The 15,000-nt window shown below is 47.5% G+C and overlaps 1 protein-coding gene across 2 annotated transcripts in view; it reads right to left on the bottom strand.

The window, feature by feature from the left end:
• Positions 1-15,000, bottom strand: part of LOC113818529 (fibroblast growth factor receptor-like 1) — a gene marked incomplete at its 3' end in the record, with an annotated part of 455,734 nt that overhangs the window by 440,588 nt on the left and 146 nt on the right. For both annotated transcript variants that reach the window (XM_070142976.1, XM_070142975.1), the window contains 1 exon segment: positions 13,943-15,000. This exon segment is cut by the window's right edge and continues 146 nt beyond it.

Genomic DNA, 15,000 nt, shown 5'->3' with positions numbered 1-15,000 from the left:
AAATAACGCCCAATAAATCCACACCTTTCCCCCCCACGGCCACCCCCTCCCCCCAACCCTACCCACCCACAACCTCTTCTCCCTTTTCGACAGCAATACAATAAATACAATCATAGACTCCAAATATACAGCCACTTCCCACTCCGCGACCGGGCGACGGGGAGCGCATGTCCAAATGCAATAAACTGCTATGTTTTCATTCGGGGGAATACAACAGTCGGGAGATACAGCGGTCGATTCGGGTTTTCGGTGGGGGTGGGGGTGGGAAGAGGGGGTGGGAGTGGGATGAGGGGAGGAGGAAGGTGGTGCTTGGTGGGGTGGGGTTGGAAGAGGGGGTGGGGGGAGGGAAGTCCCACAGGGGGTGAAGGGGTAGGGGGAGGGGAGGAGTGCTTGGCGAGGAAGGGGGAGTGCTTGGTTGGGGTGGGAGGAAGGGGGGGAGTACTTGGCGGGGGTGGGGGATTTTCAATTCAGGGATAATTTAGTTTAAGCCGGTGTCATCATGTAGACGACTTACAGAGAGAGAGAGAGAGAGAGAGAGAGAGAGAATGTGTCTTGTTTATTTGTTTTGTCATTTCTATATGTTTCCTTCTTTTTCTCTTCATTTTTACCTCCATTCTCTTCCCTGCCATCCCTCCCCCTCCCTACCTTCCCCCTTTCTGTTTGTTCCCCCTTGTCCCCACTTTTCCTCCCTTCCTTTCCCCTTCTCTTCCTCCCTTTCTCCCCTTCCTTACCCCTTTCGCATTCCCGCTCATCTCTGACCCCTATCGAGTCCCTTCCCTTCCCTTCCCTTTATTTCCTTTCCTTTCTGCTCCCCTTCCCTTCTTTCCATTCCCCTCCTTTCCCTTCTTTATTCTTTTCATTTCTTGTCCTTTCCTTTCCTAGCCTTTCTATTCTATTTCATTCTCATTTTTTTCTTTCTCACCTTTCTATTCTATTTCATTATCTTTTTTTTTCTTTCTCACTTTTCTATTCTATTTCATTCTCTTTTCTTTTCCTTTCCCTTCTGATTGTCTTTCCTTCTTTTGCCTTTCGCTTTCATTCCATTCCCGTTTTCCTTCCTTTCCCTTCCCCTTGTTCTTCCCTTCCTTCTCCCACCCTTCTCTTTCCCTTCCTCCTCCCACCCTTCTCTTTTCCTTCTCCTTCCCTTCCTCCTCTTAACCCTTCCCTTTCCCTTCCCCTTCCCCTTCTCCCCACTCAAAAACAACATGATACCCATCGATCCACGACCCTTAGAATATATGAGAGAGAGAAAGAGCAAGAAACGAAGAAAAAGAAAAAGAAAAACAGTGACAACATTTTCAATCTACCTCACCTCTGCAACAACAGGTTCGACCGCGTAGGGGGGATGGATGGAGGGAGGGAAGGAGGGAGGGAAGGAGGAGGGGGAGAGGGGGAGGGAGAGAGGGAGGGGGAGGAGGGGAGAGGAAGAGGGGGAGGGAGAGAGGGAGGGAGGAGGAGGGGAGAGGGAGGGAAGAGAGAGAGAGAGAGAGAGAGAGAGAGAGAGAGAGAGAGAGAGAGAGAGAGAGAGAGAGACAGAGAGAGAGAGAGAGAGAGAGAGAGAGAGAGAGAGAGAGACAGACTAAGAGAAAGAGAACCCAAGAGAGAGACTAAGAGAAAAAGAGAGCCCAAGCGAGAGACTACGAGCGAGAGAGAGCCCAAGAGAACCCCAAAAGAGAGACGAAAGAGAGCCCGCAAGAGAGCGAGAGCCCACGCCGACCCGCCCGCCAGCCAGCCAGCGTCGGAGAGCGGGAACACGAGCGAATCGAAAGAGAGAAATAAAAAATGGAACTGAATACATATCCTTTCGCTGTAGTATACTGCCCTCACTCACGCGCGGTCCTCAATAAGGCTAAAAATAACACGTACTAGGACTCGTGGCGCGTGATCCGCCGGGCGACGCCAGGCTCCGGCCAGACGCGATAAAATATTTCTTTTGCAAACACACACATACACACATGCGCTCACAAACACATACATACACACATGCGCTCACAAACACATACATACACACATGCGCTCACAAACACATACATACACACATGCGCTCACAAACACATACATACACACATGCGCTCACAAACACATACATACACACATCACAAACACATACATACACACATGCGCTCACAAACACATACATACACACATGCGCTCACAAACACATACATACACACATGCGCTCACAAACACATACATACACACATGCGCTCACAAACACATACATACACACATGCGCTCACAAACACATACATACACACATGCGTTCACAAACACATACATACACACATGTGCTCACAAATACACACATGCGCTCACAAACATACATACACACTTGCGCTCACAAAAACACACATGCGCTCACAAACACGAACATACATACATGCGCTCACAAACACACATACACACATGCGCTCACAAACACACATACAAACATGCGCTCACAAACACACATACGTTCACAAACACATATACACGCATGCGCTCACAAACACACACATGCACCCATAAACGCACACATACACACATGCACTCACAAACACACACAAGAGTGTCTTTACGTACATTTACATTCGCGCGCACTTCTCAATACGTCCTTATACGTACACATAACCAATCAACCATTCATACACATGCGAACAGACACACCTACACCTACAAATAAGCGCCCAGGACATGAACACACGCACACGTACACAAGCAGGACATGAACACACGCACACGTACACGCACACGTACACAAGCAAAACAGTTACACTCACGCACACACACAAACAGTCTTGCGCCGTCTTCTTTTGTAAACAGATACGTTTATATTGTGGATTCTTAATTCATCGCATCAACACGCTACCACATTTTTCTCGGGAGTGAGTCTGTGTACGTGTGTACTTACACATGTATAAACACACAAGCGCAAACGCCATCAACGCACGCACATAAAGGCATAATAAACTTGCCGTATTATTTCTATACTCCGCGGAATTGTGTGCGTGTGTGTGTGTGTGTGTGTGTGTGTGTGTGTGTGTGTGTGTGTGTGTGTGTGTGTGTGTGTGTGTGTGTGTGTGTGTGTGTGTGTGTGTGTGTGTGTGTGTGTGTGTGTGTGTGTGTGTGTGTGTGTGTGTGTGTGTGTGTGTGTGTGTGTGTGTGTGTGTGTGTGTGTGTGTGTGTATGTGATTGTGCGTGTGTATGTGATTGTGCGTGTGTGTGCTTGAACGCGTGTGTGCGTGCATGCGTGTGCGTGTACATGTATTCGTATACATGAAATATCCCTACGTGCGTATGTATGCGTGTATGTCCGCATGAGCATACCCCCCCTCCTCCTTCCTTCTCCAAATGAAATACCTTCCCCCGACGACCAAGCCCCGAGACCCCGCCCGCCGCCCACCGCCCGCACGCCCACCGCCCGCACGCCCACCGCCCGCACGCCCGCCGCCCGCACGCCCACCGCCCGCACGCCCACCGCCCGCACGCCCGCCGCCCGCACGCCCCCCGAAAGGAGCACCATCCCCAGACCTCAGGGGCGGACCCTCCTCTCGCTCCGAAATCGGGCGGCGAAGAAGAGTGCTCTTGCCCGGGATCGAATCACAGAGGAAAAATAATTACGATAAACTGTTTACTCGACCTTTTAATTTCTATTTTTTTCTTCTTTTCTTTACTCGACTTTTTTTTTTAATCTTCTTTTTGGATTTTTCTTTTCTTTACTCGACTTTTTTAAAATTCTTCTTTTTGGATTTTTCTTTTCTTTATTCGACTTTTTTTCCTTAAATCTTCTTTTTGGATTTTTCTTTTCTTTGCCTTTTTCGTATTTAGTTTATATATACTTGTGAATATTTGACAACCTGTCTTTTTGAATATTTTTACCCAATTACGTTTACTCTTTTTTATTTCGTCTTCCTTTTCGCTTACTCTTGCTTTCTCCTTTCTCTTTTTTTCCCTGTACCCCTCTTCGCTAACTTCCTCCCTCCCATCTATCCTCCCTTCTTTTCCTCCCTCTCTTCCTTCCTTTCTTCCCACCTTCTCCCGCTCCTTTCCTTCCTTCCCTCCTTCCCTTTACCCTCTTTCCCCCTTTTCCCCCTACCCTCCCACTGTCCTTCCCCTTCCCTTCTCCTCTCTTCCCCCTACTCCTCCTTCTCAACTTCCCCCTACCCCTACCCTCCTTCTCCCTTCCCCCATACCCCCTACCCTCCTTCCTCCTACCCCCTACCCCTACCCTCCCTTCTCCTTCCCCCTACCCGCTACCACTCCTTCTCTTCCCCCCTCCTCAATACCCTCCCCTCTCTCCTTCCCTCCCTTCTTCTCCCTCCCACTCCTTTCACCTCCTCCTTCCCCTATCCTCCTTTTCCCCCTCTCTTCCCCCTACCATCCCTTTCCCTTGCCCCCTTCCCTACTCCTCCCTCATCCTCCACCCTCCCCTACCCATTCCCTTATCCTCCCTCCCTCCCTCTTCCTACCCTCTTCTCCTTCCCCCTACTCTCTCTCCCTCCCTCCTCTTCCCTCCTTCTCCTACCCAATTACTCTCCCTTCCCTCCCTCCATCCTCCTACCCTCCTTCTCCTACCCCCTACCCTCCCTTCTCCTACCCCCTACCCTCTAACCCGCCCTCCCTCCTTCTCCTACCCCCCCTACTCCACTCCCTCCCTCCCTCCCCTGCTACCCTCCTCCTACCCCCTACCCTCCCTCCCTCCATCCTCCTACCCTCCTTCTCCACTACCCCCTACCCTCCCTCCTTCCTCCTACTCCTCCTCCCTCCCTCCTCCTACCCTCCCTTCTTCCCTCCCCCTACCCTCCTTCCCTCCCTCCTGCTACCCTCCCTCCTACCCCCTACCCTCCCTCCCTCCATCCTCCTACCTTCCTTCTCCCTACACCCTACCCCTCCCTCCCTCCTCCTACCCCTCCTTCTCCTCCCCCCTACCCTCCCTCCCTCCCTCCCTCCCTCCTTCTCCTACACCTCCCACCCTCCCACTCCTCCCTCCTACCCTTCTTCTCACTCCCCCCTACCCTCCCCTCCTCTCCCTCCTCCCTCCCTTCCTGACCCTCAACTCCCACCTCTACCCCCCTCCCCACCACCCACCCACCCACCCAAGGAGCGTCCACGGGGAAGTCGTGCTTTGGCTGCTGTGGCGTCGGGGAAACACGGGAAAATTCCAATTCCTCTTTTTTTTCTTTTTTTCCTCTTTGTCTCCTTCCTTTTTCTTCTTGTACATCTTCTACTCCTTTCGTTTAGTTTCTACTTCGTCTACGTGTGTGTGTTTTTTTTCTCTCTCTCTTCTTGTTAGATTTTTCCATCATTGATTTTTCCCTCCATTTTTTTCTGATTACCCTTCTTTTTGTCCCGTTTCTTTCTTTTATCATTCTTTTTCTTCATTTTGTTCTCCTCCCTCTACTTCCTCGTTAGATTCATCTACTTCCTTTTCCCTACTTTCTCCTCCGTCTCCTTCTTCCTTTCCTGCTGCTTCTACATTTTCTTATCTTTCTTGTTTTCCCTCCTCCATCTTCTTCCCCATACTCTTCTTCCTCTTCTCCTTTTATACTTCTTTTCATTTTCATTTTCCTCTTCCATCCTTAGCTTCTTTTCTTTCTTCTTCTCCATCTCCTCCCCCATCTTCATCATCACCTTCAGCTCCTTTTCTTTCTCCTTCTTCCTCCCCTTCTTCTTCTTCTATTCCTCCTCTTCCTTCTCCTTCTTTTTCTTCTCTTCTCCTCCTCCTCCTCCTTCCCCTTCCTCCTCCTCCTCCTCCTCCTCCTCCACCTGCTTCCTCCTTCCTCTTCTTCCTCCTCCTTCCTTCCTCCTCCTTCCCCTTCCTCCTCCTTCCCCCTCCTCCTCCTTCCCCTTCCTCCTCCTTCCCCTTCCTCCTCGTCCCTCCTCCTCCTCGTCCCTCCTCCTCCTCGTCCCTCCTCCTCCTCGTCCCTCCTCCTCCTCGTCCCTCCTCCTCCTCGTCCCTCCTCATCATCCCCCTTCCTCCTCCTTCCCCTTAATCCTCCCTTTCCTCCTTCCTCTCTTTCTTCTTCTTCTTCCAAGTCATGAGACTCGTCCGAACCCCGCAGGAGACGCTGGAAAAGCTATGTGCAAGAGCGTGCTTATTTATTTACATTTTCGGCAGAAATAAAACCGCGAATTTTGCCGAATAAATTATCCTTGGCAGAAAAAAATGTCAATACCATTCCCAAAAAAGCTGGTCGTAAAAAGGGATCGCATGTATTTATTCTGGTATATTTAGCGATCGTAATAAAAATAAATGTGCGCATGTATATCTACATATATGCTTTTCGAAACGTAGACGCATGTGCTCACATAGGACCAAGATATGCACAAACGTACACGCACGTACATAAATATATAAAAATAAACACACACACACACACATACACACACACACACACACACACTCACACACACCCACATATACATACACACATACATACACACACACATACACACACACACACACACACACACACACACATACACACACACACACACACACACACACACACACACACACACACACATATACACACACACACACAGACGCACATACATACATGTACACATACACACAAATACATGCCACCGGCGCTTCAATTTCGTTACCTCTCTTCCCAATTTTCCAATTCCTTCCCAATGTTATTCCCTCCCCATTCGCTTCTTTCTCTTGTCCGCCTCATGCCCGCTCCCCCTCCAGCATCGCTCCAACCACCCCCTCCCCCCTCCCGCAACCCGTAACATCCTTCCCCAACCTCTCTTGCACCCTGTACCCCTTCCCCTTCCACTCTCCTCTTTTCATTTCCATACCATTCCCCTCTCTCTCTTGTCCCCCTTCATATGCTTCTTTCACTCTCCCACAACACTCCCCTCTTGCCCCTCTTCCCACTGTCATACTCCCTTTCACATCCCCCACACCCTATCACCCTCTTCTCCCCTAACAATACCCTTCCTCCCACTCCTCCTACACTCCCCACACCTCCTCCCCCAACACATCCACTCACCGTCCCCCACCCAAAACCCCTTTCACCTCTTCCTTCACACCCTACATTCCCTCTCCCTCTCCACCCATCTTACACCTCCACATCATCCCCCCTTACCCCCCCATCCCCACCCTCCAACCCTCCCCCTTCCCACTCTTACACCACACATACCCCCCGAATCATCCCCCCTTGCCCCCACCACCCTCCAACCCTCCCACCCCTGCCACCCTCTCTTACACCCCATCATCCCCCACCATCCCCCTTACCCTCCACTCCCACCCTCCAACCCTCCCCCTCTACCCTCTTCCACCCCACATACCCCCGAATCATCCCCCCTTACCCCCCGACCCCACCACTCCAACCCTCTCCCCCTCCCCCCTCTAACACCCCACATCATCCCCCTTACACCTACCCTTACCCCCTGCCCCCTCCAACCCTCCCCCTCCATCCTCTTACACCCCATACCCCCGAATCATCCTGCCCCTTGCTCCCCACCGCACCCTCCAACCACTCCCCCTCCACCCTCTTACACCCGCACATCACCCCCGCATCTATTCTCCCCACTCCCTCTCCCACCCCCTCCAACCCCTCCCCCTCCAACCTCTTACACCCCACTCTTACACCCCCGCATTATTCCCCGTCACCCCCACCTTCACCCCCCTCCAACCCCTCCCCCCTTCCCACCTTCTTACACCCCACATACCCCCGCATCATCCCCCTTTACCCCCACCCCATCCTCCAACCCCTCCCCCTCCACCCTCTTACACCCCACATACCCCCGAATCATCCCCCCTTACCCCCGTCCACACACACCACCCCCCCAACCCTCCCCGCCACTCCTCTTACACCACCACATCACCCCCGCATTATTCCTCCGTTACCCTCCACTCCACCCTCCCAACCCCAACAACCTCCCCCCTCCACCCTCTTACACCCCACATACCCCCGCATCATCCCCATACCTCTCACTCCCACCCCCCACCCCCGCCACCCACCTGAAGGCCCCTCCACTGCAGGTGCCACCGCTCTTCTTCTCTCTCTCTCTTCTTCTCTCTCTTTCTCTTCTCTTCATTATCGGGGAGTCGCTCGGCCAAACTTCGCGGGGGAAGCGTGAAGTTTCCGAGGCAGGCGACAGCGACTCCTCTTCCTTCCGTTCTGCTCTTGGTTGTTGTTGTTTCATCTTTTTATTTACTTTTTTTATTTTATCTATTTATTTATTTTCTTTATTCCTGTATTCGTTCTAGCGACAGCGACTCCTCCTTCTCCTTCCGTTCTGCTCTTGGTTGTTGTTGTTTCATCTTTTTTATTTACTTTTTTTATTTTATTTATTTATTTATTTTCTTTATTCCTGTATTCGTTCTAGCGACAGCGGCTCCTTCCCCTTCTTGGTTGTTTTTGTTTTATTGTTATATTTTTTTATTTACTTTTCTTTATTTTTTTAATCATTTATTTACTTTTTTATTTATTTATTTATTTTCTTTATTCCTGTATTCGTTCTATTTTAGTTTATCTTGATTCGGTTTACTTCATTTGCTATTTATCATCATCACTGCTACTATATCGTAGGTTAATTATCAATACCATGCCCATCTCTATCATTATCTTTATAATTGCTATTCCTCTTCTTCATCCTCTTCTTGTCATTTCTTCTCCCCTTCCTCCTCCTCTTCCTTCTGATACCATAATCAAAATATTAATAAACAATCGGGCTTTTCCAGATGTTTCCTTTCCTCTGTGACTTTGTTTTCCTTTCTGGGACTTTGCGAAAGGGGGAGCTGGAGCTGAAGGGGACGAGAAGAGGGGGGATGAGGAGATTAGGAAGGGAAAGAGGGAGATTAGGAGAGAGAGAGAGAGAGAGAGAGAGAGAGAGAGAGAGAAGAGAGAGAGAGAGAGAGAGAGAGAGAGAGAGAGAGAGAGAGAGAGGGGGAAGCGAGAGAGCGAGAGAGAGCGAGAGAGAGAGAGAGAGAGAGAGAGAGAGAGAGAGAGAGAGAGAGAGAGAGAGAGAGAGAGAGAGAGAGAGAGGGGGAGGGGGAAAGGGAGAGAGAGAGGGGGAGAGAGAGAGACAGACACGAGAGCGAGAGAGAGAGAGAGAGAGAGAGAGAGAGAGAGAGAGAGAGAGAGAGAGAGACAGAGAGAGAGAGAGAGAGAGAGAGAGAGAGAGAGAGAAAGAGAGAGAGAGAGAGAGAGAGGAGAGAGAGAGAGAGAGAGAGAGAGAGAGAGAATGAGCACCTCGACTTTCTACAACCCCACTTTCACGATGGCCAGACTTCCAGCCCTTGGGGGACAGGGGGGGGGGGGGTGTCATTCCCTGTGAGTCTAAAACAGCAGTTTCTGCCAGTGGAAAGAGAGCGAGAGTGAGGAAGGGGCGTCAGGGGAAGAGGAGGAGGGAAGGGACGGAAGGGGAGGGCAGGGTGTTGATGAGGAAGTAAGGGGGAGAATGCAACAGGGGAAGGGAAGGCGAGAGGAAGAGAAGTGTGGGGAGGGAGGGAGTGCAAGGAGGGGAAGGTGAAGGCCCGAGAGGAAAGTGTGGAAGGCAGGGGAGTGGGGGGAAAGGGAGTGTGGGAGAGGGGGAGGAAAAAGGAGGGAAGGGAAGAAAGAAGAGGGAAGGAGGGAGGAAGGAGAAGACAAGACAGGGAGGAGGTGTGAAAGACTGGGAGTATGAAATAGAAAATAAGAATGAAGAAGGAAAGAAGAGAGACAATAGTAACAAACAAAAGAGAGAGAAAGGAGAGAGAGAGAGAGAGAGAGAGAGAGAGAGAGAGAGAGAGAGAGAGAGAGAGAGAGAGAGAGAGAGAGAGAGAGAGAGAGAGAGAGAGAGAAAATCCGCCCCGGAGTTTCATTACACTCTTCACAAGGAATCTTGAAATCGCAATAATTTAACGATCAATACAGTCTTCGCAGTTTTCTCTCTCTTTTTTCTTCCCCTTTTTTCTGTCCATTTTTCCCTTTTTCTCTTTTTCCTCTTCTTTCTCTCTTTCTTATCGAATGCAGTCGTGCCCACTTTGCAAAATGGAAAGCGAAGGATGAATGGAATGTTTCTATTTCGCAACTAAAAACGTGAATCAATAACAACATTGCAATGACATTAACAGTAATAATAAAAATAATAATAATAACAACAACAACAACAACAATACCAATAATAATAATTATTATTATTATAATAATAATAATAATAATAATAATAAAATAATAGCAATAAATATAATAATCATTATAATTATAATAGTAATAGTGATAATATTAATGATTATAATAATAAAAATAACAATAATAATAATAGTAAGAGAGAGAGAGAGAGAGAAAGAGAGAAAGAGAGAAAGAGAGAGAGAGAGAGAGAGAGAGAGAGAGAGAGAGAGAGAGAGAGAGAGAGAGAGAGAGAGAGAGAGAGAGAGAGAGAGAGAGAGAGAGAGAGAGAGAGAAAAGAGAAAAGAGAAACCGAGAGACAGAGGGATAAAGAGAGCGAGACATAGAGAAAGAGAAAGAGAAAGAGAAAGAGAAGAGCGCACTGGGGACTCGCATCAAAAGCTTGGGGATTGAAATGCTCCCTGATTATTTAGCGAGGTCGTCTCACACATGGCGCTCGTCCGTTTAAAAGGAGGGACCGGCCGGCAATGTATAGCGGAGGGGGGTGGGGGAGGGGGAGGATGAGGGGTAGGGAGAGGGTGGGTGGAGGAGAGGGAGTGGGGAGTGGGGTGGGTGGAGGTGCTGGGGAGTGATCACAGGGTAAGGGGTTAGAACAGCTGTGAGTTGGGGATAGGTGGCAGAGATTGATGACAGGTGGGGATTGGGGACAGGTGGAGGTTGGGGGTTGGGACCTAGGGTAGCGGATAGGTGGGGTAGTTGAGGATGAGGAAGGTGAGCAAAGGATAGGGGTTGGGGACTTTGGGATCGGGGTAAGGGTTAGTTTAGGGAAGTTGGGTCTCAGGAGGTTGGGGAGGCAATGCAAAAGGTAGAGGGTTAGGGCCGGGGTTTGGGACAGGTTGGGGATGGAATTGGGGCTGAGGTAGGGTAGGGTGACCAAAGGGTACGGGTTGGAGATAGGTGTGACTTAGAGGATGGGGGTGAGGCAGGAGGTTGGGGAAAGGGTATTGCGAGGGCGTGGAGGGGTTCATGCGAGGGGAGGAAAAGGGTAGGTCGGAGGTTCAAGGCGTGGGGGGGGGGGGGGGGAGAAAGGGGAGTGGGGATTAGAAGTTTTCTTGTTTTGGTAAGGTCTTGCAAAACACTGGACGTATTACACAATCTATTTAGTTTTTTTTTCTATACATTTCGCTGCTGTCCCCACTCCTTCTCTCTCTCTCTCTCTCCCTCTCTCTCTCTCTCTCTCTCTCTCTCTCTCTCTCTCTCTCTCTCTCTCTCTCTCTCTCTGTCTCTCTCTCTCTCTCTCTCTCTCTCTCTCTCTCTCCTTCTTCTTCCTCTTCACCTTCTTCGTCTCCGTCTATCTATTTGTTTGTCTTCTTCCTCTTCACCTTCTTCGTCTCCGTTTATCTATTTATTTGTCTCCATATCCGTCTGCATACCTATCTATCTATTTATCTATCTATATATCTTACCTATCTATTTCTCTATCAATCAATCTACTCCTCTTCTTTTTCTCCCTCCTGCTTTCCATCCCCCCGCCATACCCACTCTCCTCCCCCCACCTTTCCTTTTATATCTGTCCCTCTCTCTCTCTCACACACATTCCTTCACCCACTCTTTCGATCTATCTATCCCCCTCCACCTCTCCCACTCCCCTTCTTCGCCCAATCCATCCCCTCCCCCTTTTCTTCCCCTTCTCACCTGTTTGTATTCGCACGCCCGTCCACAGCTGTCCCTCTAAGTGCAGACATCCCCGGGTAACACTAGCCAAAGGTGAGTGAGTGATAAAAACAAGTCGATGTTGGTGCGAGGACGTGTATACAGAACCCAGGCTCTAGTTTACCCAGCGACGCCGAGCATGTTATTTGAGAAACCGGTGACCGGGAAGAGTAAAATTAAGTAAGGAATCTCTGGGAGTGGAGCTCGGCGGGCGCAAGCTTGGTTATATAGACCTAGGTACAAGGTGTTGGCTGTCTGTCTGGCTGTCTGTCTGGCTGTCTGGCTGGTTGGCTGCTGCCTTTATGTTTATCTTTTATTGTTTTTTAAATCCTCTTCCATATGACTGGAAAAATGAGTACGGAAATAAAAAAATGCCGAGAAAGTAATCTCAGATAATAGTACAGAAAAAACATGAACATGAGTGGCCTTATGTTCAATACCTATTCGTGCACGGAATATACTAATCCGCAAATGCAAGTTAAAACGATGACTACAGTTCTGACGTCCGAATAATTAAACGAAACTTAAAATGGGAGCTTATATATGACAGAATATTGCATACCTTTGTTCTCCTAGCAATATTACAAATAAAAATATTTGCATCCTAGCGATTTAACAATTACCACATTTTGAAAAAGAAATTTTATGTAACTTTTTTTTTTATAGACTATATAACTTTTTCGCACCTTAAATAAATCACATGAATCAGTAACATTGACATCGATAAAACTGTGCTCCGAAAAGTTGAATGAGTTGTCAAAATAAGTTGATAACAGTTTATTGCTGAAGAAATTCTGAATTCCCGCTCATTATTCTACACAAAAGTTGTTCTAACGTATATTTGATAATGGAACTACACATTGCATAAAATAATAATGGGACACAGTCATAAAAATACATCGCTAACTGAAAACAATTCATTTGATAGTAAAAAATAATAATAATAATTATAGAAATAAATAATAAAAATAAAAACAATACATAAATACGTAAAAAAATATACATTAAGCCCACATGCCAGCCAAGCGCTCATGGATTTATTTACAAACAATAACAGTAAAGTATGTCTTAGCAATAATCCATATCAAGTTGTTTATCCCGACTGTATTTCACGGGCTTAACCCCCCCCCTCCCCCCCGCCTCCCCGTCTTAACCAAACCCCGCGGGAATTTCGACCTTATCCCAGGGTCCGACGTCGCCGAATGCCTTGCCTTTAAACTGACATGTGTGCACGACATACATCACAAATATATTATACAGATTAGATTACAAATATATCATAACACTATATTACAAATATATTATACATATTACATTATAAATCTATTATAAACACTGCATTACAAATATATTACAAATGCATTACTAATGTATTATGAATACTACATCACTAATATATCATAAATATATGTTCATATAAAAAATATATCCCTATCGTGTGTGTACAGTCAAACTAATACATTCATACATGTGTACATAGGCCTTCATTCTGAGTGAGTGAGTGAGTGAGTGAGTAAGTGAGTGAGTGAGTGAGTGAGTGAGTGAGTGAGTGAGTGAGTGAGTGAGTGAGTGAGTGAGTGTGTGTGTGTGTGTGTGTGTGTGTGTGTGTGTGTGTGTGTGTGTGTGTGTGTGTGTGTGTGTGTGTGTGTGTGTGTGTGTAGGTATGTGTATGTACGTGTATATATGTACGTATGTGAGTCTATATGTGTATGTATGAATATATATTTATATTATAAAAAGGCCTATGTGCATAGATATAGATACAGCCATACATATTTTATATATATATATATATATATATATATATATATATATATATATATATATATATATATAAGCACATCGTCTACACCCGTGACATTTTTAAATGACCTAACAAATATTTATAATCCTAACTTCAACGCGCGTGTTTGATTTCATTACAATATTAACGTCAATTACCCGCCACGATTTTAGTAAATACGCGCAAAGCCAGATTTCTTCAATAAGAGGCAATATTTAACAAGATTACTTGTATAAAAAGGAATATTTAATTACTCCCAAGTCAAACAACTCCCCGGCTGGAACGCACACCCGAATAAAAGTGGCTTTAATGTGTGCTCACCTCATAAAGTTATTTAACCGACCGACTCCTCTGAATCGGGCGGGAGATTCGAGAGTACTCTGACACCTGGGCTTACCTTTAATGAGATGATATCAATGGAAGGCGAGGGGTTGGGGGTTAGCCCGTTGTCGCTGGTGGGTTGGCCTTATTCGCGCCGGGCGATGTTTACAATTCGGATGCCGTTTCTTATTTACTTTTTGTGTTGTTTTTCTCTTCCGTTTTCTTTCTGGTGTCACTCTGTTCGGGTTGCTTTTGGTTTATCTCGTTGTTCGTTTTTGTTTTTGGTATTGCCACGTGTTTTCTGGTTTTGTTTTCTTTTGTTTTTATTGAATCGTTATCTCGGGACTTTTCACCTTCGCTGTTTTACAACACTGATTTAATTCCGGTGAAAGAGTGAAAACACAAGCCTCGTTCACATCTGCCGGAGTACCCGTGTCTGGTTCCCAAGCATTTCCCTCTTTTCGGAGGTCGCGGTCTCTAATTCTGTTTTCGGAAATCTGTTCTCCGGGTTGCAGCGTGAAACCCGTGTCTGGAAACCTCACAATTCACTGACAGCACGCCGGGCAACATGCAGGTAGATGAGGAACGTGTGTGTGGCAACTATAGGCTTTTTACACATGGGAACCTCACTCCACACACTTCAGCAACGAGAGAGCTCCTCCACGCTCATTTTATGACTTTTTAAAAGAAAATTCTTGTTTAAAAAACACAGAATGAAAAAAATTAATGTAAAAATTATTTGCGTTTCTTGAACTGCTTCTTTCTCTCTCTCTCTCAGCGCATCGCCAGGAACTCCACTACAGAATTTTGGGGAGAAAAAAAGGAAAATAAACACGCCACAAATCACACACTAATCTCAAAAGTATACGACGAAGCCACCGATTGAGTCGCTGCTGAGGAGAATTTTCCAATCTAATCTATTCTTTTCCTAAGCCAATCCCACAGAAAGGAACACGGCGACAAAATCAGTGAGCGCGGTACACACACAAGTCAGACGAAGCGAGAGCGGAGAGCGTGCGTCTCTCCCCGTCGGACGCCAGAGAAGTACTGGCAGCGGGAGCGAATCGGGTTGTCGGGGTTTCGCGTCCCGTCGTCCGTCCGTCCGGCGAGCGAGCGAACGAAGGAATAGGAAAG

The sequence above is a fragment of the Penaeus vannamei genome, chromosome 30, assembly GCF_042767895.1.
Source record: "Penaeus vannamei isolate JL-2024 chromosome 30, ASM4276789v1, whole genome shotgun sequence".
Classification (NCBI taxonomy): Eukaryota; Metazoa; Arthropoda; class Malacostraca; order Decapoda; family Penaeidae; genus Penaeus; species Penaeus vannamei.
Note: the sequence above shows the minus strand (reverse complement) of the source record. Positions and strands in the feature narration are given on the sequence as shown.